The sequence below is a fragment of the Girardinichthys multiradiatus genome, chromosome 15 (genome assembly GCF_021462225.1).
Source record: "Girardinichthys multiradiatus isolate DD_20200921_A chromosome 15, DD_fGirMul_XY1, whole genome shotgun sequence".
Classification (NCBI taxonomy): domain Eukaryota; kingdom Metazoa; phylum Chordata; class Actinopteri; order Cyprinodontiformes; family Goodeidae; genus Girardinichthys; species Girardinichthys multiradiatus.
In genome coordinates, this window is record NC_061808.1 from 32,365,604 (window position 1) to 32,387,302 (window position 21,699).

General features: G+C 40.4%; 1 long non-coding RNA gene across 1 annotated transcript; it reads right to left on the minus strand.

Annotated features, from left to right (window-relative positions):
• Positions 1–5,963: 5,963 nt before the first annotated feature.
• On the minus strand, positions 5,964–7,693 carry LOC124882315. The gene is made up of 3 exons (XR_007041860.1): positions 7,463–7,693; positions 6,974–7,037; positions 5,964–6,481 (listed from the first exon to the last, which is right to left on the minus strand). It is a non-coding gene; the product is annotated as an uncharacterized LOC124882315 (long non-coding RNA).
• Between the last annotated feature and the right edge of the window lie 14,006 nt (positions 7,694–21,699).

Consider the following 21,699-nt stretch of genomic DNA (forward strand, 5'->3'; position numbering starts at 1 on the left):
AAGAAAAATGTTTTTAATACAAAAAACGTCAACCTTCAAATAATCATGTACAGTTATGCACTCAATACTTGGTCGGGAATCCTTTTGCAGAAATGACTGCTTCAATGCGGCGTGGCATGGAGGCAATCAGCCTGTGGCACTGCTGAGGTCTTATGGAGGCCCAGGATGCTTCGATAGCGGCCTTTAGCTCATCCAGAGTGTTGGGTCTTGAGTCTCTCAACGTTCTCTTCACAATATCCCACAGATTCTCTATGGGGTTCAGGTCAGGAGAGTTGGCAGGCCAATTGAGCACAGTGATACCATGGTCAGTAAACCATTTACCAGTGGTTTTGGCACTGTGAGCAGGTGCCAGGTCGTGCTGAAAAATGAAATCTTCATCTCCATAAAGCTTTTCAGCAGATGGAAGCATGAAGTGCTCCAAAATCTCCTGATAGCTAGCTGCATTGACCCTGCTCTTGATAAAACACAGTGGACCAACACCAGCAGCTGACACGGCACCCCAGACCATCACTGACTGTGGGTACTTGACACTGGACTTCTGGCATTTTGGCATTTCCTTCTCCCCAGTCTTCCTCCAGACTCTGGCACCTTGATTTCCGAATGACATGCAAAATTTGCTTTCATTCAAAAAAAGTACTTTGGACCACTGAGCAACAGTCCAGTGCTGCTTCTCTGTAGACCAGGTCAGGCGCTTCTGCTGCTGTTTCTGGTTCAAAAGTGGCTTGACCTGGGGAATGCGGCACCTGTAGCCCATTTCCTGCACACGCCTGTGCACGGTGGCTCTGGATTTTTCTACTCCAGACTCAGTCCACTGCTTCCGCAGGTCCCCCAAGGTCTGGAATCGGCCCTTCTCCACAATCTTCCTCAGGGTCCGGTCACCTCTTCTCGTTGTGCAGCGTTTTCTGACACACTTTTTCCTTCCCACAGACTTCCCACTGAGGTGCCTTGATACAGCACTCTGGGAACAGCCTATTCGTTCAGAAATGTCTTTCTGTGTCTTACCCTCTTGCTTGAGGGTGTCAATAGTGGCCTTCTGGACAGCAGTCAGGTCGGCAGTCTTACCCATGATTGGGGTTTTGAGTGATGAACCAGGCTGGGAGTTTTAAAGGCCTCAGGAATCTTTTGCAGGTGTTTAGAGTTAACTCGTTGATTCAGATGATTAGGTTCATAGCTCGTTTAGAGACCCTTTTAATGATATGCTAATTTTGTGAGATAGGAATTTTGGGTTTTCATGAGCTGTATGCCAAAATCATCCGTATTAAGACAATAAAAGACCTGAAATATTTCAGTTAGTGTGCAATGAATCTAAAATATATGAATGTTAAATTTTCATCATGACATTATGGAAAATAATGAACTTTATCACAATATGCTAATATTTTGAGAAGGACCTGTAGTTGCAGGTCGTTTGACATTTCTGCCTGTCTTTATTTGCAAAATAGCTGAAGCTCAGCCAGATTAGGTGGAGAGCATCCATGAACAGTCATTTTCAAGCTTTCCCACAGATTCTCGATTTGATACAGGTCAAAACTTTAACTGGGCTATTACAATAACATGCTATGATCTAAACAATTGCAGCTCTGGTTGGAAGTTTAGGGTTGCTGTTCTGCTGGGGATAAACCCGGTCTTAAGTCTTTTGCAGCCTCTAGCAGGTTTTCTTCCAGTACTGCATTTAACTCCATCCATCTCCTCAAGGAAAACTATCCCCACATCATGGTATTGCCTCCACCACGTTTCACCATGGGAATGGAGTTTTCACTGTTATAAGCAATGCTAGCTTTTCTCCACACATTTTGATTTGCACAAGGCCATAAAATAAAAATGTGCCCTTTTTTTTAACCAGAACACCTTCTTCCCAGGTTTTTTGTGTCCTGTACATGGCTTGTGGCGAACTGGAACAGGACTTCTTATGGTTTTCTTTGAACAATGGCTTTTTTCCTGCCACTTGTTGAAGGGCAGATCTGTGACATGCTTAACTAAAAGTTAGGAATCTGAATCAGAAACAGAATCAGCTATATTGCCAAGTTTGTGCACACAAACAAGGAATTTGACAGTACACTTAGCTCTCAGTGAAGAGCAGATTTTTCGATCTGCCCTGTGGATCTCTGTAGCTCTTCCAGTTACCATGGGCCTCTTGATTGTTTTTTGTTTAATTCTCTCTTTGCAAGGCCTGTCAGTTTAGATGGCTGGCCATGTCTCTAAAAGATGTTCAAAGCTTGGGATATTGTTTTATAACCTAACCCTGTTTTACTTAACTTAACGTTCTACCTGACCTGTGCTCCTTGGTCCAATCCCTCACTCCATCATCTCAGTCGTGTTCTTGGGCAGGACACTTCACCCACCTTGCCTACTGATGGAGGCAAGGTGGGTGTATAACAGCCTCATTTCTTTCAATCTGCCGCAGGGCAGCTGTGGCTACAATGTAGCTCACCACTGTCAGTGCGTGAATGTGTGGATGACTGGGTGGATGTATGATTGTAGTGTAAAGTGCTTAGGAGCCCTCTGACTAGATAAAGCGCTATACAAGTACGGGCCATTTACCATTTTACTTCAGAAATATTTTTTTGAAGTGATGCTACTCTCACTTGAATACACTATGAAGCTACTCTACCTATGTCTTGTTACTTCATTAAGTAAAGAACAAAGATTTTAATGCATAGATACGGTGGCCGGGGGTGCAAAACACTTTTACAAGTACCGAAACAAATTTACATTTCAGAAAACAATTTAACAAGATGCAAAACAAATGTACATTTCAGAAAACAAATGTACATTTCAGAAAACACTTTTACATTTCAGAAAACAAATTTACATTTCAGAAAACACTTTTACGTTTCAGAAAATCAACTGGAAAGGGAATGTACCAACGCCGAGGCTGACCCGGAAGTCAGCCTCAGGGGCAGCATCCTTCGAAGCAGCGTCATAGAAAAAGAGTTACGACACTCTGAACTCGCCGATAGGCGGTCACGTGGTTCATGTAGCACTCAATAGTTCCAAACATCTCAGCGGTGTCAGTCAGGTTGAACGGCTTCAGGCGCGACATAACGCAAAAAGCGAATTTTTTCACTTTCGGTAATTAAATAATAATGAACTGATTACTGGCTACTAAATCATAATTTGAAAATCCAAACCGAAGTAACAATACCTAATATAAATGCTCTTTCTGATCTCCTCCGCATGCTAGCACATGCTAGCAAGGATGCTATAACTGTATTCTGTGCCAGCAGTTAAGAGCTCTGATCAAACTTACCTTCGGATCTACATCCTATACTATGTGGAAAGATCTATTGCCTATGTATTAAAAAAAATTTTTAAAATATTACCAGTGGAAAATGAGCAGAATTAAAATTTTATTTAAAATTTTTTAAATGAATGAGGAAAATATGTAACTGTATGAAAATATGACTGAAGACCTGGGATGAATTCTTAATTTTTGTAGAAGACATAATTATACTATTTTTTTGCTGTCATGTGAACTGAGTACTTGTATCTATAACAGAGTTGATTGTGACTGTAGTCTGACAACTGTTGTAAAATTGTAATTCATTGACTAAAATGTTCATTTAATTCAAAATGTAGTTAAAATTGTATTAGATGACAAAACAACTGAATTGTGCAAAAATAAATGACCAAACAATTTATTGTAAGATATGTAAAATGCAAAACTAGCTTTAATAAATAAGTACTTGCACTACCATTTAAACAGTTTATTAATTACATCTGCACCAATAAACTGTATCTGATCAAATCTGGACAAGGCAGAAATGTGCCCAAGTCCGAATGAGGGTTCATCCTCCATGGCATCATTGGCACCAGCTCCTTTTGAAGTCAGTCACCACATCTGCTGACCTCCCTGAAAACAATACAGAAACAATCAATATCATAGCTAGAAGGCAAAAAAAAGTAAATGTGTTCCTCTGTAGGTTCAGCAGGCTACCATGGTTGGGTGTGCTGCATTTGGATGCACCAATCGGTCAGAGAAAGGAATCCATATGTATGGCTTCCCAAAAGATCCCGAAAGAAGGAAAAAATGGTTGGTTCAAGTCAGTAGAAGCAACCTCACCATCACCAGAGGTCACAACAACAGGAAACTATGTGCTGTAAGTTCGATCTGCACACTGCACTGGAAAATGCACAAGGGCCTAATGAAATGTGCAAGAAAATAAATAAATAAATCACTTTACAGGCACACTTTGAAAAAGGACAGTTTTTGAGGGCACAGTCAGGCCAAGTGAGACTGAGGGCTGATGCCGTTCAAACCCTTTTTCTTCATCGCCCAGAACCAAAGAGGAGGAAGGATCCTGCAATGAGAAGTCCAGCAGAACTTCCACTGCATGTTGATCCACTGACTAGTGATCACACATATAGTTCTAAAGTAAACTTTGGTACGAACCGTGTTAAATACGATTCAAATTTTTTACCTAATCTTTATGCTAACAGTGCCATTATAATTTCAGAGATGAAGGAAGGAAGAAACAGAAATGAGGCAAGTGAGATGAGGGAAAGTGAAGAGGAAAAAGAAGATGAAATTGTAGCCTCAGAGAACAGGGACATGCCAGGAACTGATGCGCCAGGGTCAACAGGGCAAGACGTATGCATCAACAGGGAATACAATCAGGAAACCGAGGTGAAAAAGCTGAGGGAGGAATTAGAAAACCAAAAAATTCACATAAGAACAATAGAAAGAGAACTTCACAGACAGAAGAAAATTTATGCAGTCTTACGAAAGAAAAAATTAACAATGGAAAAGAACTTTGGCAGCATTTTCACAAAAGATCAAATGAAAGCTATTGGTATGAAGAGTAAGAGAGGCATTAGATGGAGCAAAAACACATTAAAAAAAGCCATACAACTTCGCTTTTCTGTGGGCTCAACATGCTACAGGCTTCTTCAGGACATGAGTCTCCCTCTCCCTGACATCAGAACCCAGCAAAGAAGATTGCAACACATTAAGCTGGAACCAGGTGTGCTAGGAGACGTTTTCAACATGCTCCAACTAAAGGTTGACAGTTTAACAGAGATGGAAAGAGAATGTATACTTACTCTAGATGAAATGGCAATCACCCCTAGTGTGGAGCTGCACCTAGGAACAGGGAAGCTGTTTGGGGATCTGACGCTGCCTGGTCACACAGGAGCTGCAACACATGCATGTGTTTTTATGTTGGCGGAAGTACAACAAGATGGAAGCAAGTTGTGGGGTACCATTTTAGTGGCAATTCCACTAATGGAGCTAATTACAAGCCAGTCATCCTAGACATCATTGAGAGAGCAGCTTCCATAGGTCTTGTTGTGGTAAATATCACCACTGACATGGGCAGTGCTAACCGAGCGATGTGGCGGGCTTTTGGAGTGGGCCACAAGAAAACATTTGTCCAACACCCAGTAAGACCAGACAAAAGGCTGTACTTCATGCCAGATGTCCCTCATCTGGTGAAGAATTTGAAGAGTGCCCTGGTTAGTGGTCAGACCTTCACAATTCCACCAGAAATTGTACAAAAAGAGAGTCTGCCACACAATGAGGTTTCACTGGGTCCTTTGAAAGATTTGGTAGATTTTCAGGAACAAATGCTCCAAATCTTTCACAAAAAACCGTTCAGCCCAGTCATTTTGACAAAATGAAGTTGGGGCCTGCATTGAATGTGTTTAGGAAGTCAGCAAGTGCAGGTCTGAAATACATGGTGGAGCAGGAGCAGCGACCCACCTATAATCTGACAAGAGCCTGGTCTAATGTCCTCTCGTCACCCTGTGATGGGACTCAGCAGGCACAAGATGGAAGAGTACAACAAAGCTATTAAATTCCTCCAAGACATGTTAGCACTCTTCAGTGGACTTAGAATAGGTCCTACAGGAAGCTGGAAACCAGTGCAAAAAGGAATTGTGATGGCAACATCTACAATTTTAGGTATTCAGAAAGACATGCTTGACCATGGACACGTTTGTGTTGACAAGCAGGTTTACTCAGGACTGCCTTGAAAGCTCGTTCAGCTGCATAAGGTAAAGGAATCCAGTCCCAACACCAGTCAAGTTTCACCAGGCACTGAGATCAATCTCAGTTGGGCAGTTTCTTACAACTGTAAAATCAGAAAGCTATCAGGAGGATGGCGGCAGTCTTCTGGCAGAGTTCCTGGACATTAAGGAGACATTTCCCAGTCCTGGCCTTCGTGTGGAGCAGCTGATTGGAGACACAGATACTCCTGACCTCACCAACAGCGAAACATGTATTCTGTACCATCTTACAGGATACATTGTGAATAAAGTCATCAAACATTCCAACATCTGTGATGGATGCTCAAGTTCAATTAAGCAAAATGATGACACTTTGGAAGGAGAGCACAGTACCCTATGGATACTGAAGGAATTCAAACCAGGGGTGCTGTGTCGGCCATCACATGAAGCCTTCAGTCTGGTCCAGAAAGTTGAAAAGCTTTTCAGAACAAGGTCCAATAAATCTGTCATGGAGCTCCCAAATGCCATGGATACTCTAGAGAGAGAAGCAAATCTATTAGAAAGCATGCTTCCTTCATGTCACGAAGTGCAAAGAAAAATAACCACCAGATTCATCAGGCTGAGACTAAGAATAGCAGCAAGACATATCTTTAATGAAAGAAAAAAAATTCTGGCCAATGCTGGACATCTTGGAAGTAAAAGCCAGGCGAAAAACACAAAGAAAAAAAAATGTCAAACCTCATCTTGCACCCCAACAAACAAGCCCTAAGCAAACACGTTGACTGTTACCACGGACCTTTGATTGTTAAAGGTATTTTTTGTTACCGTTCTACTGTGTATTGATGCTGATATGTTCCAGTAATAATTCTTAATTTATTTTTCTGTCTTGAGATAGATTCTAATATCTACTTCAACTTCATCCATGACTGTAAATACCAACTTTGTGAAGGTCTTAAAATGTTAAAATCATTTTGTTCAGACATCTTGATTCAGCTCTTATTATTTTTAAGGACAGAAATTTTGTTACCTTTGTGGTGCTTTGTATGCAAAAAGGTTCAGCAGTTCACTTAAGCCATTTTCGTGTGGTTTACCTGGAAAAGAATAATAAAAAATGACTCATCTTCACAATCACGTTTAATGATAATGTCCCTATTTATGTGGCCGTCGTTGACAAACAATCTATAACTTTAACTAAATTAACCATGTCAATATCACAGTATTTTTCAAGATGTGCTAGTTCAGTAGTTGGAATTACAATAAAAATTAGAAAATTATCAACGTTAAGAATGTAAGCTGTAATGGACATTTTAAAATGCTGAATCAGACACAATGAGATAAACCCGTCTAAAACCCGCCATGCTTACAATGAGCTAGCTGCAGTTAAAATACAGCAAGCGAGTTAACATGCTTAATTAACTAAACCTGGCGATATAAAATATTATTGCTAAACTGCGATACAGAACAGTCAACTAAAGCCTCACAATATCAATATAATGTTGTATTTTCATCAACTTACCGTAAAAAATCCTTACGAAGCACCGAGAATGAACTACGTTCAATGCTGGAGCTGCTGGTGTTTGGAACTATTAGCAGCTCCATGAACCACGTGACTTCCGCATTCCATTCTTTCTATAGAAGTCAATGGGAGTGTCGTAACTCTCTCTTTCTACGGCGCTGCTTCGAAGGCCGTATTTGTAGGCCGATTACGTTACAGCGCGGCGACAAAGGCTGTCCCAATTCATGAATCATTCCGAGCAAATGCTGCCGACAAATATGTCCTTATTTTGCCCGATTTGAAGGATGCGTTGTGAGTATCCTTCGCGGCCCATCATTTCCCATCATTCATTGCGGGTCGAAGCGGATTGGTCAAGCAGGGGAAGCCATGGCGGACCATAGCAACAAAGCTGTGAGTAAATTGTGGAAAATTACACTTTCTGTGACACAAATTAACTTCTACAATGTTTTTAGTGCGGGAATATAACTATGTAGACGTGAAATATCTGCTTGATTTATCTAGGCATCGCTTAATTTCAAATGTGCTCCGACGTGTTCGGAGTTTTCCGTTCCCACCATAGTAACCGGCTCGCCTCGCCAGCCCTACCGACGGTGAGGCGAGCTAGCCCGGTAGAGATCTGACCGGACTATCGGCACTAAGCTCCCGCTGGCAGTCATCACAGTGAACGTTTAACACAAGTGATTTCTAACAGTTTATGTTATTATTTTAATTGTTACTGAAAATCGATTTAACATTTCAGGTGATATTAAGGTTAACCAGAATAAATGGACAGTTTTATGTAATCCAACTGTATCGCTGGACAGTGTGATTGAGAATGAATAAGCTTTTCAATATTAATTTTTAATGAAGAAATGTGCTATATGTTTTAAAAGTTTATTTATAATTCTGTTAGCATTATAATTTCTGATTCCAGGTACAATCCAGAGACAATCATGTTCAGGTAAAAAAGATGTTTGATTTAATTAGCCAATAAACAAAGAGATAGAAACTTTATGGCTAATGTATGTCGACATATTTTATATATATATATATATATATATATATATTATAAACAACAACTTTAAATTTTAAGATAGATGGGAATTATAAAGTATTTGATCCCCTCTGGCTGTTCTTAGATAATTATATAATAATGCAGTGTTTTTGGTGTATTAGTATCTACTTGCTTTGATCACTTAAAATATCCAGAAGCATGCCTTAAAAATAATGTGTTTTTCCATCTCCATTCTTCCCTTTTCTAGACCAGACCTCTTTACTGCAGGATCAACCTGAGTGTCCCAGTCCTGAAACGCTTCTTCAACCAGGAGGACACCAGGCCTGATTTTCAGCTGAGCAGGGAGTCTCTGGCAGTGCTACTTAATCTTTTGCACCAGGATAGACGACATGGATGGGTGCTACTATTGAGACCTTGGTTTTTCTTTTCTTGGTGGCAAGTGGCACATCCTACAGAGTGGTCTGCAGAGTGTTTGGGATGCCTCGCTCTACTGTCCATCGCATCGTCCACAGAGTTACAGAGGAGATCGTGGCTATTCGTCACCAGGTCATCTACCTTCTAAAGACCCCTGAGGACTTAAGGCAGTGTCCCGTGAGTTTGCAGGGCTAGCACGCCAGAGTTTTTCTTAAAGCTGTGGGTGCAATTGACGGCTGCCATATCCACTTCAGGTGTCCAAGCAGCCCTGATGGTCAGTGCTACAGGAACAGGAAACTCTTCCCTTCCATAATCCTGCAAGCAGTTTCTGAGAGCCATTTTATTGACACGTATGTGGGCTAGCCTGGGTCAGTGCATGACTCTAGGGTGCTCCGCCACAGCCCACTGTACAGTTTATCCTCCTCCAGGGCATTTTATCCTTGCTGATGGAGGGTACCCATGCCTCCAATATCCACTCCCCCTCATCACTCCCTACAAGAGGACAAGACAAGGTGTGGGAGCCCAGCGCTTTAACAGCCATCATTCCAAAAACAGGCTCTATAATAGAGCCTGTTTTTGGAATGATGAAAACCAGATTCAGGGCCATCTTCCTGCAAGCGCTGGAGGTGCATGACACCTTTGTACCTTACGTAAGTTTTGACCTAGATCCATTTTATATATACATTATACATAATATATACATATACACATATATGCACCCTCTTTTAAATTGTTTTCAGGTCATAACAGCATGCGCCATCCTCCACAACATCAGCCTTGGTGCTGGGGATGTCATGGCCCCAGAGGATGACCCAGAGGAGGCTGTAGAAGAGGATGAGGGTGAGGTTTGGACTGAGACAGTCAGCGTTGCTCTCTGGCAGGACCAGCTTTCAGCTGAGGTGTCTGCCCTGGAGGAGGTACCACCAGAACATGACTACTGTGTCAGCCAAGTATAATATTATAGATGTGATTAATGTTTGAGGGGTATAACTAAATGTAATATTTTGTGAGCACTGTCTTCTAATTCTGCATTTTTCCGATTACCTCTTAGTGATGTGGCAGCCGTCAATTCAGCCAGCCCTTTAAACCCACTTGATGGACGATGACGTGGACAGCGGAAAGAGGTATCACAAACATCTGCAGACTGCCTGTGTGATGCTTCGCTCACCATCCAGAAAGACAAACCACAGGTCTCAGTTGCAGCATCCCATCCAAGTCTCTGACCTTGTGAAAGATTTAGCCACACCGCCAGAGACTTTCTGTTCAGAAAGACATCTGCCTCTTTGTTCTGTTGAAGAGGTTTTTCCAGGAACCGGTCACCGAGGTTGATCCTGCTGTCTCCATTGTAAATACTTGTACATAGTTTTATTTTATGCCTTTTGTCTTGTAATCTTGATCTGTTTGAATGTTTTCTTCCCCCATTCTGTTTAAAATGCTGTTTGTATTTTTCATAATAAATTCTGTTTATAACTCTAAATGAAGTTGATGTATTGTTAGATCAAATGGAAATAACTAGTGACAAAAACAATTTTGAAATTTATTAGAACACCGTAAAACTTTAAGAAACAATCTGAACAAAACACATTTATTTATTTCTTTTATAGCACCTTATTTTGGTGCCATTCTTTGGAAAACAGTCTGTCCATTCTCTGTAGCCTCATGTCCTCCCTGATCGACTCCATCATCTCTGTCCCTCTTTCTTTTCTGACCCCTTCCTGCTGGCTCACTGTCTTCCTTCTCCATCTGGTTGCCCACCGCTCCGCTTGGCCCGGAGTGTCCTCAGGGATGGAGGCAATTAGGACAGGAGGTGTTGTGGAAGACCTCTGTCCCAACACCTCATCCATAAGGACAAACCAGGGCCAAGTAGCAGCAGTGGGCTTTTCACTGACTCCCCCTCCTGACCCTGGATACTTACAATCCTAAAGTTGGATGGAATAAAAAAAAGAGTTGACTAAACAGAGAAACCAACAAGACTTTTAGAAATATTTTTTTTATTTGTGTGTGACATGAGAACTTCTGAACATACTTTATATTCTTTTTTTTTTTTAATTGTCCCACTTTGTTTTGTCCTGCAAAGGGGGTGACCTTCCCCTGTTGGTCTATCTTCTCCAGAATTGTCCTAAACTGAAAGAAGTATGTTAATCCCTGGATGGATATTTATGAAAGTTAGAAAGATAGGAGTTATTGAAACTGGACAGAAACTGACTGCAAATAATGTTGTTATTGTACCTCCAAGCCACGGTGGCTGAGTTTTTAGCTCCAGTAAAAAGGTGGTGGTTCTCACCCCTGAGCTTCATAAACTGGCCCGTCTGCTTCTTTGTACCTAAAAAAAATATGAAAATACCAAAAAAAAAACATCTTGCTTAATATCAGAGCAAAAATAAAGCCTTTTTTAATTTTACATTTGTCTTAATTTGAAGAAAATATTAAAAATATTTCTATGCAAATGTCTAAAACAAGCTCTTTCAAACTTTTCACTTCTTTACTGAGATTCACTTACATTTGGAGGTGTATTCCTCGTCGGGTTTACCTGGAATCAGAAATTATAATGCTAACTGAATTATAAATAAACTTTTAAAACATATAGCACATTTCTTCATTAAAAATTAATATTGAAAAGCTTATTTATTCTCAATCACACTCTCCAGCGATACAGTTGGATTACATAAAACTGTCCATTTATTCTGGTTAACCTTAATATCACCTGAAATGTTAAATTGATTTTCAGTAACAATTAAAATAATAACATAAACTGTTAGAAATCACTTGTGTTAAACGTTCACTGTGATGACTGCCAGCGGGAGCTTAGTGCCGATAGTCCGGTCAGATCTCTACCGGGCTAGCTCACCTCACCGCCGGTAGGGCTGGCGAGGCGAGCCGGTTACTACGGTGGGAACGGAAAACTCCGAACACGTCGGAGCACATTTGAAATTAAGCGATGTCTAGATAAATCAAGCAGATATTTCACGTCTACATAGTTATATTCCCGCACTAAAAACATTGTAGAAGTTAATTTGTGTCACAGAAAGTGTAATTTTCCACAATTTACTCACAGCTTTGTTGCTATGGTCCGCCATGGCTTCCCCTGCTTGACCAATCCGCTTCGACCCGCAATGAATGATGGGAAATGATGGGCCGCGAAGGATACTCACGACCCATCCTTCAAATCGGGCAAAATAAGGACACATTTGTCGGCAGCATTTGCTCGGAATGATTCATGAATTGGGACAGCCTTCGTTGCCGCGCTGTAACGTAATCGGCCTACAAATACGGCCTTCGAAAGATGCAGCCCCTGAGGCTGACTTCCGGGTCAGCCTCGGCGTTGGTACATTCCCTTTCCGGTTGATTTTCTGAAATGTAAAAGTGTTTTCTGAAATGTAAAAGTGTTTTCTGAAATGTAAATTTGTTTCGGTACTTGTAAAAGTGTTTTGCACCCCCCGGCCACCGTACATAGACACCCAGCCACATAATTTATGGTAAAGTGAGACCTCTTGCATGTACACAAACTCCCTTGTCCTATTATTGCTGTTAATCTGCTTTCTCAGTTAGAAGACAAGTGGGAACTGGATGTAGTTTGTACACTTCTAACATACGTTACCTGCTGCAGGTATTGATTTCAAAATCTCTATGTTGTGATGCAGTGAGATTTGGAAATTAGTGTTTATTATGCTTTAACTTGTTATTTTGTAGAGATGTTATTGAGTTTCCATCATTTTTTTTTAATAGTTTGAAAATACCAGATATTATATGTTTCTGTGTGATTACATCATTTAAAAAATCATAAATCAGACATGGTTACAGTCTGTCATACCACTTCTTCCATAATAGGTCACAAGAAAAATGGGGCGTATCTCCAGCAGTCTGTGGGCAGGAGACGGGGTACACCCTGCACAGGTTGCCAGTCCATCGCAGGGCAACACAGGACAAACAACCACACACACATTAATTTGCGCCGAAGGGCAATTTAGAGAAACCAATTGTGGAAGGAAGCCAGAGTACCTGGTGAGAACCCACGCATGAGAACATGCAAACCTAATGCAGAAAAACCCCTTGCTGGGAGTCGAATCCAAAACCTTCTTCCTGCAAGACAACGGTGCTACGAACTGCGCCACTATGCAAACTGACATGGTAACATTTCTACATTTTTGTCTTTGCGCCTATTACAGACATTTTTACTTCTACTGGTGTAAAAATATTAAGAAGTAATTCTACTGGTAATTGAGAACAATTCTTGAATACTCTACACAGCTCTATTTGTAAGTTTTTTTTTTTTTTTCAGCATAAAGAATATATCTGGACTGGATTTGATAGCATACTGAAAAAAGAAGATTCTATTTATCATTGTAGGTGTCCTCTGTTTCAGTATTTGATATATAATATTTTCATTACACTAGCACAGTAACTCAGTACATGTATTATTTACAGAAAAATAACCCATGTACTGAAATTGTGAAAACATTTTTAAAAAAGAGACACAAAACATAAGTGTTCAGCATGTTATGATCTCAGATATCTGTTTACAGCATTCATTGTGTCTGCAGCAAGAAGCAGCATATTTTCTATATGTTTGTTTTGGAGAGGGCTGTCTCATTAAGCATCAGACCCAATGATTTAAAAGAGTTAGGTAAGCACTGCTGGCTCTCGTATGGGGACTGCTCTGGGGCCTCTAGACTCATGACTGAGCAAAGAAGGATACGTTATAAAATTAAGAACATAATAGAGAACCTTGGACACCCTCTTTATAAGAATGTGATGCAACAACTGATTAAAATCTAATGAAGTTCATGATTTCATTTATTGGAAAAGAACAAATAAATACAGATGACACACAAGGGGAACTAAGATTGACCGTAAACAGTCAAGGCAACACGAGTACAAGAAAAAAAAGGCATGGCATATGACAAGAATCTGACGAGGAATGAAGGAAACTGACTGCCTATTCACCACTGGGGAGGTCAGTGACATGGGAACCAGGTGAGTACAATTAACAGAAACAACAGCTGAGTGAGGAGCTGAACTGCGGGAAAATGACTAAACACAGGAATGCACATGCAGAGTTCTAAACAGGACAAAAAGTGATGTTACTACACCAAAAAGCTAAAGACCAACACTGAAATAAGAACCTAAACTAATAACAATCACAAAGCAAAAGAGTAAACTATATACAGTACACAGTAAGACACAAAACCAAAAATAACATCAACCCAAATTAATCAAAATTCAAAACCAAATTTATTATTAAAACATAAAGACCAGACAGATCTGCTGTAATGCATACCCCTAAAAACCTGCTCCCAGAACTACAACTCTCTGGATAGTTTGAGTTACGACAATATTTAATGTCTCTTTGAGGTTATTAAAGTATTTCTGTCAATTTCTAGATGGATGTGAACTCCCCTCATTAAGTGAAGAGGAAGGCAAGGCCTTACATGCTAACATTACATGTGACAAATTCATAACTTTTAAGTCACTACATAATGGTAGAAACCCAAGCCCTGATGGATTTAGCAGTGAGATATATAAAAGGTTTGGTCAGCTGCTGGCTTTCTGCCTATGTAAATTATACATCTAGTCATGATGGCACGTCTTTGCAGACCCTAATGGATGCCACTATCACCATGTGGCTGAATTGGGGAAAGTCCACCACAAAACCAACGCCCATTGGACCTTCCTTCTGCCTTCTTCAGAATGGTTCATGTAAGAGGTGGACAAAATATTGTTTCTTTCATGATTTTTTTGTTTTGTTTTTGGTACGAAAGCTAAGCAATAGCTTGCTAAGTGATAGCAGGCTTTTGCTCAGCTAATGAGGCTAGATATTTGTTCTGTGTTGTGTTTTGAAGTTGATACAAACTTTATTCGATGGGTGGTTTTAAACACAGATCATCCATAACTTGCCGCTAGCACTCATGTGCATCTTAATCTTTGTATTAATGGTATTTCAATCTGAAAAGACTCACAAAGAGAGGGATGGCAATTAGAAAAGTTTTAATGATGAGAAATTACATGGTTATTTCTTTGGCGCTCGGACCTGGGAGGAAGACATGAATGCTGAGAATGACATGAGCTAAGATGATCATTTGTAAGGCTTAGATTTAAATATGTCTGCCCCCTGATCCGACACTGGTGGTGGATTGGCGGCCAGGGAGCGAGGAAGCCAGGAGTAGATGTGAAGGAAGATGATGGAGGTGGGGTGGAGGAGGGATGAGCTCAGCTGACAAGCGAAGATGAACACGGTAGAAGCTCCTTTAAAAGCAAGGCGTTGGAAGGTGATTGGATGGTTGAATCAGATGGACAGGATGCTGATTGGAAGGCCGGGAGATGCACAGAGAGTCATTGGAAGGTGGAGGCGGTGAAGGTGAGTCTTTCATTCTGAATTTTCGTCAAAACTCAATTTCACTGTACCTGTTTGACATTAAAGAAGTGGTGAACAAGTTGAAAGCTTTTCTTTGTTAGCTACAATCGCTAATGGCTAATGCTAGCATCAGGCAGGTCAATTATTTATATCCAACTCGTAGCCATCTTATGAGAGTCAATTACCTCATCTGATGGCAAATTAAGCACCATTAAGAATCACTCATCCAGAAAGGTTTTGATTCCCAATCCAAATAATATTTCCCTAAATATTATTTTACTAAAAAAGGACAGCTGATTAAACAACACTGAGAATTAATTCCGGAAGGTTGTTTTCTTTATTCAGCCAAACTTTCTTTAAAATATTATTTGATTAAATAATGTTTTATCTACTGTTCTGGTTTTGCATTGTGATTGGTTGTTTGAAGGCATGCCAATTATTGTTCTTAAATAGTTCTTTATTCCTACATTTTGCTTGGTAGTTTTACTGAAATTGTTCAAGTCTAGTAAAGAGTTGACTAAAATATGTTTAACTTAGAGTTGAATTGTTTTTCTTAATAAATTCTTATATTTTAAACTTATTTGTGAATTTATTCTTTGTGTGTGCAGAGTTTGCTTTTAAGTGATGCCAGTTGTCCAATCACTCTTTCATCTATTGTCCTAATGCCACCGCCATATTTGGCTGGTATTCCCAGGACAATACTTGACAGACCGAATGATTTTTAAATTAAATATTAAATAATATAAGAATTCTGATTGCATAACAGCAGGTTATGGACTATGTCAAAAAACTTTCTTAACTTTGAGAGGGCTGACCTGGAGATGCTAGAGAGCCGTATTAAAACTTTTGATAATTCACGTTTCATAATCTCCCAGCTCTACGAGACACTACAATTTATGTGGCTTCTCAAAGTGGGTAGTATAAACAAAAATGGTAAAGACAACTTGGGACCTTGGTACCTCTGACTGTGTGGAAAAAGTGCTGAGAATATACTCATGAGTGCTATATTAATACGGCATCGCATTATGCATTTTAAAATCAAAGGTTACAAAGGTTACATTACTGCAAGATTAGGTTGCACATACCTCACCCCTGTGTGATAAATGTGAATTCACTGAAGCTACCCTTTCACGCAGTTAGACCTGTTGTCTTGAACGACAAGTGTACTGGTGTGACATATTCTGTTTCCTTTTCGTGATACTGAAAGTTCAGGTGGTAACGGACCCAGTTCTGATCATTCTGGAAGTATCTGAAGAGCTTTTAAACTCAATTTAGCACAATGGTGCCTTCTAGCATATGGTGTTATAACTGTGAAAAAAACATGTCCTTCCCTACTGGAAAACAAGGTGCCTTCTCTCAAACATTGGTTGGGTTACTTTGAGAATATCTGGCAGCCTTTAGTTTCTTACCGTGATAAATAAAACAACTAAAATGATCAGCAATGCAGTCTGGGGAGGGAGGGGTAGTCGTGTTTATTTGAGGTTGGGATTGGATGGTTCCATGTACCTTTTCTTGTCTCTGTGTTTATCTCTGTTACTTGTTAGTAAATTTTATTTTCTTTAATAGAAATATGTAAATCTCACAGTAAATGCCTGTTTGAAGAAAATGTTTCTAAATAAACATATGTAACATGCAAGGACAACAAAAATATGTGTAAAAAAAGAAAACAAAACATTTTTGGAGATGAACTGAACAGTGAATGTTTATTTCTCTCCTCACTAATAAGGCTACATCTTTTTTTTCTAATAGTTTTATATAATAATAATAATATTTCACACAAATCTCAAAAACTGATTAATGTAAGTGTAAAATCAGAGAAACACGGTAACAGTATGCCATGGACAGTGTTTAAATGAATCCCTGGTGATCCCATTTGTCTTGGAGAAAAACCTTACAAGAACAAACACAAACAGAGAATCTTGTGCAAATCACGTATTTGCATTTTCTCATGATTTACCTCCTCATTTCAATGTTCCAACTTAAGGCACGGCATGCCAGTGGTACTGTAGAACGATGGTTCTGGACATTGCAACTTTACATCACATGCACACAATGAAGTCTAGTTGGCAGTGGAGATAGCATTCAGTTTTGAAAATTGCTCACCCTCCTGAGCCATCTGGAAACAAATTATTTATCGGCTTCTAGGTTTATATTTCCATGGTTTACTTGAGGTTGGCAAACAATTGCCTGCTGGATATTTGCATGGAAGCAAAGATGACGCCATTGTCTTTGTGGACTTTGAGCTCTCTTACAAGCAGGTGTGTCTTAACAGGAAGGAGACCAATAATAGCATTACTCATATAATGTTTTTTACGTCTCCTGTCTTCGCACTTTATCCAAAACATATAGAGATGCTGGGTGCCTCTGGTTGTTCTACAAAAGGATATCTGGAGATAGTATCCTAATTGCTTGAATGGCTTTTTTACATCAGGGTTGCATCTGGCATTATCGACAGGTTGCTCATAAGACATTGCCATGTCACCTTGATGAGAAAAATAGTATTTTCACAGTAGTCTGCAACTAAAAGCAGCAAAGGTCTGCCTTTAGTTGTCCTGGCTCCCACAGGCAGCAGCAGCCCCAGTCAGACAGACACTAGGCACCCCCAGAGAGCAGTGAAGCACAGGAGCTGCAGCCCCCAGGCTAGAGAGGCACCAGGAGAGATGCAGAATACCCAACCCCAGCAACATGTCCCTCAGCCTTTGGATATCTGTGGCTTCCCTTACCAGGCTTATGTTGAAGCATTAATCAAACGATGGAGAAAAGACACAGACATTACATATTTTCAGGATATATTTCAAACAGTATTCGGGGACATTTCTAAGGTAACAACACTTTATGACATAAACGTTTTCACCCTAATGATAAAACACACAAACACATGTTTAGTGTTGTGGTATACAGGCTTTGTAGTACACAGATTTGTTTGGGTTTTTAATTTTGGTTACACTGAAATGTTTCAGACAATCAAACAAATCAGATAAAGATAGAGGAGATGAAGTCTTTTCGTCTACTCTCTTATTCTTATAATTTGAGCTCAGACTTGGCAGAGTTGTTTAAGCTGGATGCCTTTCATGATGCAATCAGGAATCAAACAGAGGTCCCTTGTTTCACAGATGTGGACTTACTCCGCTACACCACGGAGAGACCAACTCACTTAAAGATAACCAAAATAAATACAATCAAATGAATTTCATTAAATATTATTTAATTTAAATCAGTTCAGTTAATTCATATAGTGCCAATTCACAATTAAGCAATTTACGAAAAAAAAAAAAGAAAGAAAAATCCAGTTCATATACAGAACTTTAGTCAGGTCAGTACTTTCAAAATCAAGTATAGACATTTCTTTTCATTCCTGGTTAATAATAAATAGCCATCTGACTCTGGAACTGGGAGTTCAGTTCATAATCCAAGTTGGCTCAAGCTTACAATCACAAACTGAAGAACAGACAATCTCCTTCAGGATTTTCTGCCAAGGAACAGAATTCATGGCTCCACTAAATTATGGCAAGTTGTCTAGATCCTAAAGCAGCAAAGCAATCCCACATCATCTCATGACCACATGCATGTTTGACTGTTTGTATCAAAGTCTGGAGAACATATTTAAAATAGAGTGTTGTGCACTCCAAAATGATCAAATTAATATTATGTATTATCACATGTAACCACAGTCTCATTCAGCAATTACTGAATAACAATCGTAATCATTTCTAAATAATTTAACTTTTCCACACTGGCTGAATCAGAAGCTTTGTAGTTTTAATGTGAATTCTGTTTTCATGAAAATGTTTTATTCTTGGTTTATTGAGCTTGTATTAACTTTTGACTTCATCTGCTGGTTTGGCTGTTTAGCCTGCAAGAACAAAACAAATAGGAATAGCTAAAGTGTGGGCCAAATGTTTTATGCATTTAAAAATACAGGGGTTGGACAATGAAACTGAAACACCTGGTTTTAGACCACAATAATTTATTAGTATGGTGTAGGGCCTCCTTTTGTGGCCAATACAGCGTCAATTCGTCTTGGGAATGACATATACAAGTCCTGCACAGTGGTCAGAGGGATTTTAAGCCATTCTTCTTGCAGGATAGTGGCCAGGTCACTACGTGATACTGGTGGAGGAAAACGTTTCCTGACTTGCTCCTCCAAAACACCCCAAAGTGGCTCAATAATATTTAGATCTGGTGACTGTGCAGGCCATGGGAGATGTTCAACTTCACTTTCATGTTCATCAAACCAATCTTTCACCAGTCTTGCTGTGTGTATTGGTGCATTGTCATCCTGATACACGGCACCGCCTTCAGGATACAATGTTTGAACCATTGGATGCACATGGTCCTCAAGAAGGGTTCGGTAGTCCTTGGCAGTGACGCGCCCATCTAGCACAAGTATTGGGCCAAGGGAATGCCATGATATGGCAGCCCAAACCATCACTGATCCACCCCCATGCTTCACTCTGGGCATGCAACAGTCTGGGTGGTACGCTTCTTTGGGGCTTCTCCACACCGTAACTCTCCCGGATGTGGGGAAAACAGTAAAGGTGGACTCATCAGAGAACAATACATGTTTCACATTGTCCACAGCCCAAGATTTGCGCTCCTTGCACCATTGAAACCGACGTTTGGCATTGGCATGAGTGACCAACGGTTTGGCTATAGCAGCCCGGCCGTGTATACAGGTCCTTCTCAAAAAATTAGCATATTGTGATAAAGTTCATTATTTTCTATAATGTAATGATGAAAATTTAATATTCATATATTTTAGATTCATTGCACACTAACTGAAATATTTCAGGTCTTTTATTGTCTTAATACGGATGATTTTGGCATACAGCTCATGAAAACCCAAAATTCCTATCTCACAAAATTAGCATATTTCATCCGACCAATAAAAGAAAAGTGTTTTTAATACAAAAAACGTCAACCTTCAAATAATCATGTACAGTTATGCACTCAATACTTGGTCGGGAATCCTTTGGCAGAAATGACTGCTTCAATGCGGCGTGGCATGGAGGCAATCAGCCTGTGGCATTGCTGAGGTCTTATGGAGGCCCAGGATGCTTCGATAGCGGCCTTTAGCTCATCCAGAGTGTTGGGTCTTGAGTCTCTCAACGTTCTCTTCACAATATCCCACAGATTCTCTATGGGGTTCAGGTCAGGAGAGTTGGCAGGCCAATTGAGCACAGTGATACCATGGTCAGTAAACCATTTACCAGTGGTTTTGGCACTGTGAGCAGGTGCCAGGTCATGCTGAAAAATGAAATCTTCATCTCCATAAAGCTTTTCAGCAGATGGAAGCATGAAGTGCTCCAAAATCTCCTGATAGCTAGCTGCATTGACCCTGCCCTTGATAAAACACAGTGGACCAACACCAGCAGCTGACACGGCACCCCAGACCATCACTGACTGTGGGTACGTGACACTGGACTTCTGGCATTTTGGCATTTCCTTCTCCCCAGTCTTCCTCCAGACTCTGGCACCTTGATTTTCGAATGACATGCAGAATTTGCTTTCATCCGAAAAAAGTACTTTGGACCACTGAGCAACAGTCCAGTGCTGCTTCTCTGTAGCCCAGGTCTGGGGATTGCGGCACCTGTAGCCCATTTCCTGCACACGCCTGTGCACGGTGGCTCTGGATGTTTCTACTCCAGACTCAGTCCACTGCTTCTGCAGGTCCCCCAAGGTCTGGAATCGGCCCTTCTCCACAATCTTCCTCAGGGTCCGGTCACCTCTTCTCGTTGTGCAGCGTTTTCTGACACACTTTTTCCTTCCCACAGACTTCCCACTGAGGTGCCTCGATACAGCACTCTGGGAACAGCCTATTCGTTCAGAAATTTCTTTCTGTGTCTTACCCTCTTGCTTGAGGGTGTCAATAGTGGCCTTCTGGACAGCAGTCAGGTCGGCAGTCTTACCCATGATTGGGGTTTTGAGTGATGAACCAGGCTGGGAGTTTTAAAGGCCTCAGGAATCTTTTGCAGGTGTTTAGAGTTAACTCGTTGATTCAGATGATTAGGTTCATAGCTCGTTTAGAGACCCTTTTAATGATATGCTAATTTTGTGAGATAGGAATTTTGGGTTTTCATGAGCTGTATGCCAAAATCATCAATATTAAGACAATAAAAGACCTGAAATATTTCAGTTAGTGTGCAATGAATCTAAAATATATGAATGTTAAATTTTCATCATGACATTATGGAAAATAATGAACTTTATCACAATATGCTAATTGTTTGAGAAGGACCTGTATTGACACTGTGGAGCTCCCGACGGACAGTTCTGGTGGAAACAGGAGAGTTGAGGTGCACATTTAATTCTGCCGTGATTTGGGCAGCCGTGGTTTTATGTTTTTTGGATACAATCCGGGTTAGCACCCGAACATCCCTTGCAGACAGCTTCCTCTTGCGTCCACAGTTAATCCTGTTGGATGTGGTTCGTCCTTCTTGGTGGTATGCTGACATTACCCTGGATACTGTGGCTCTT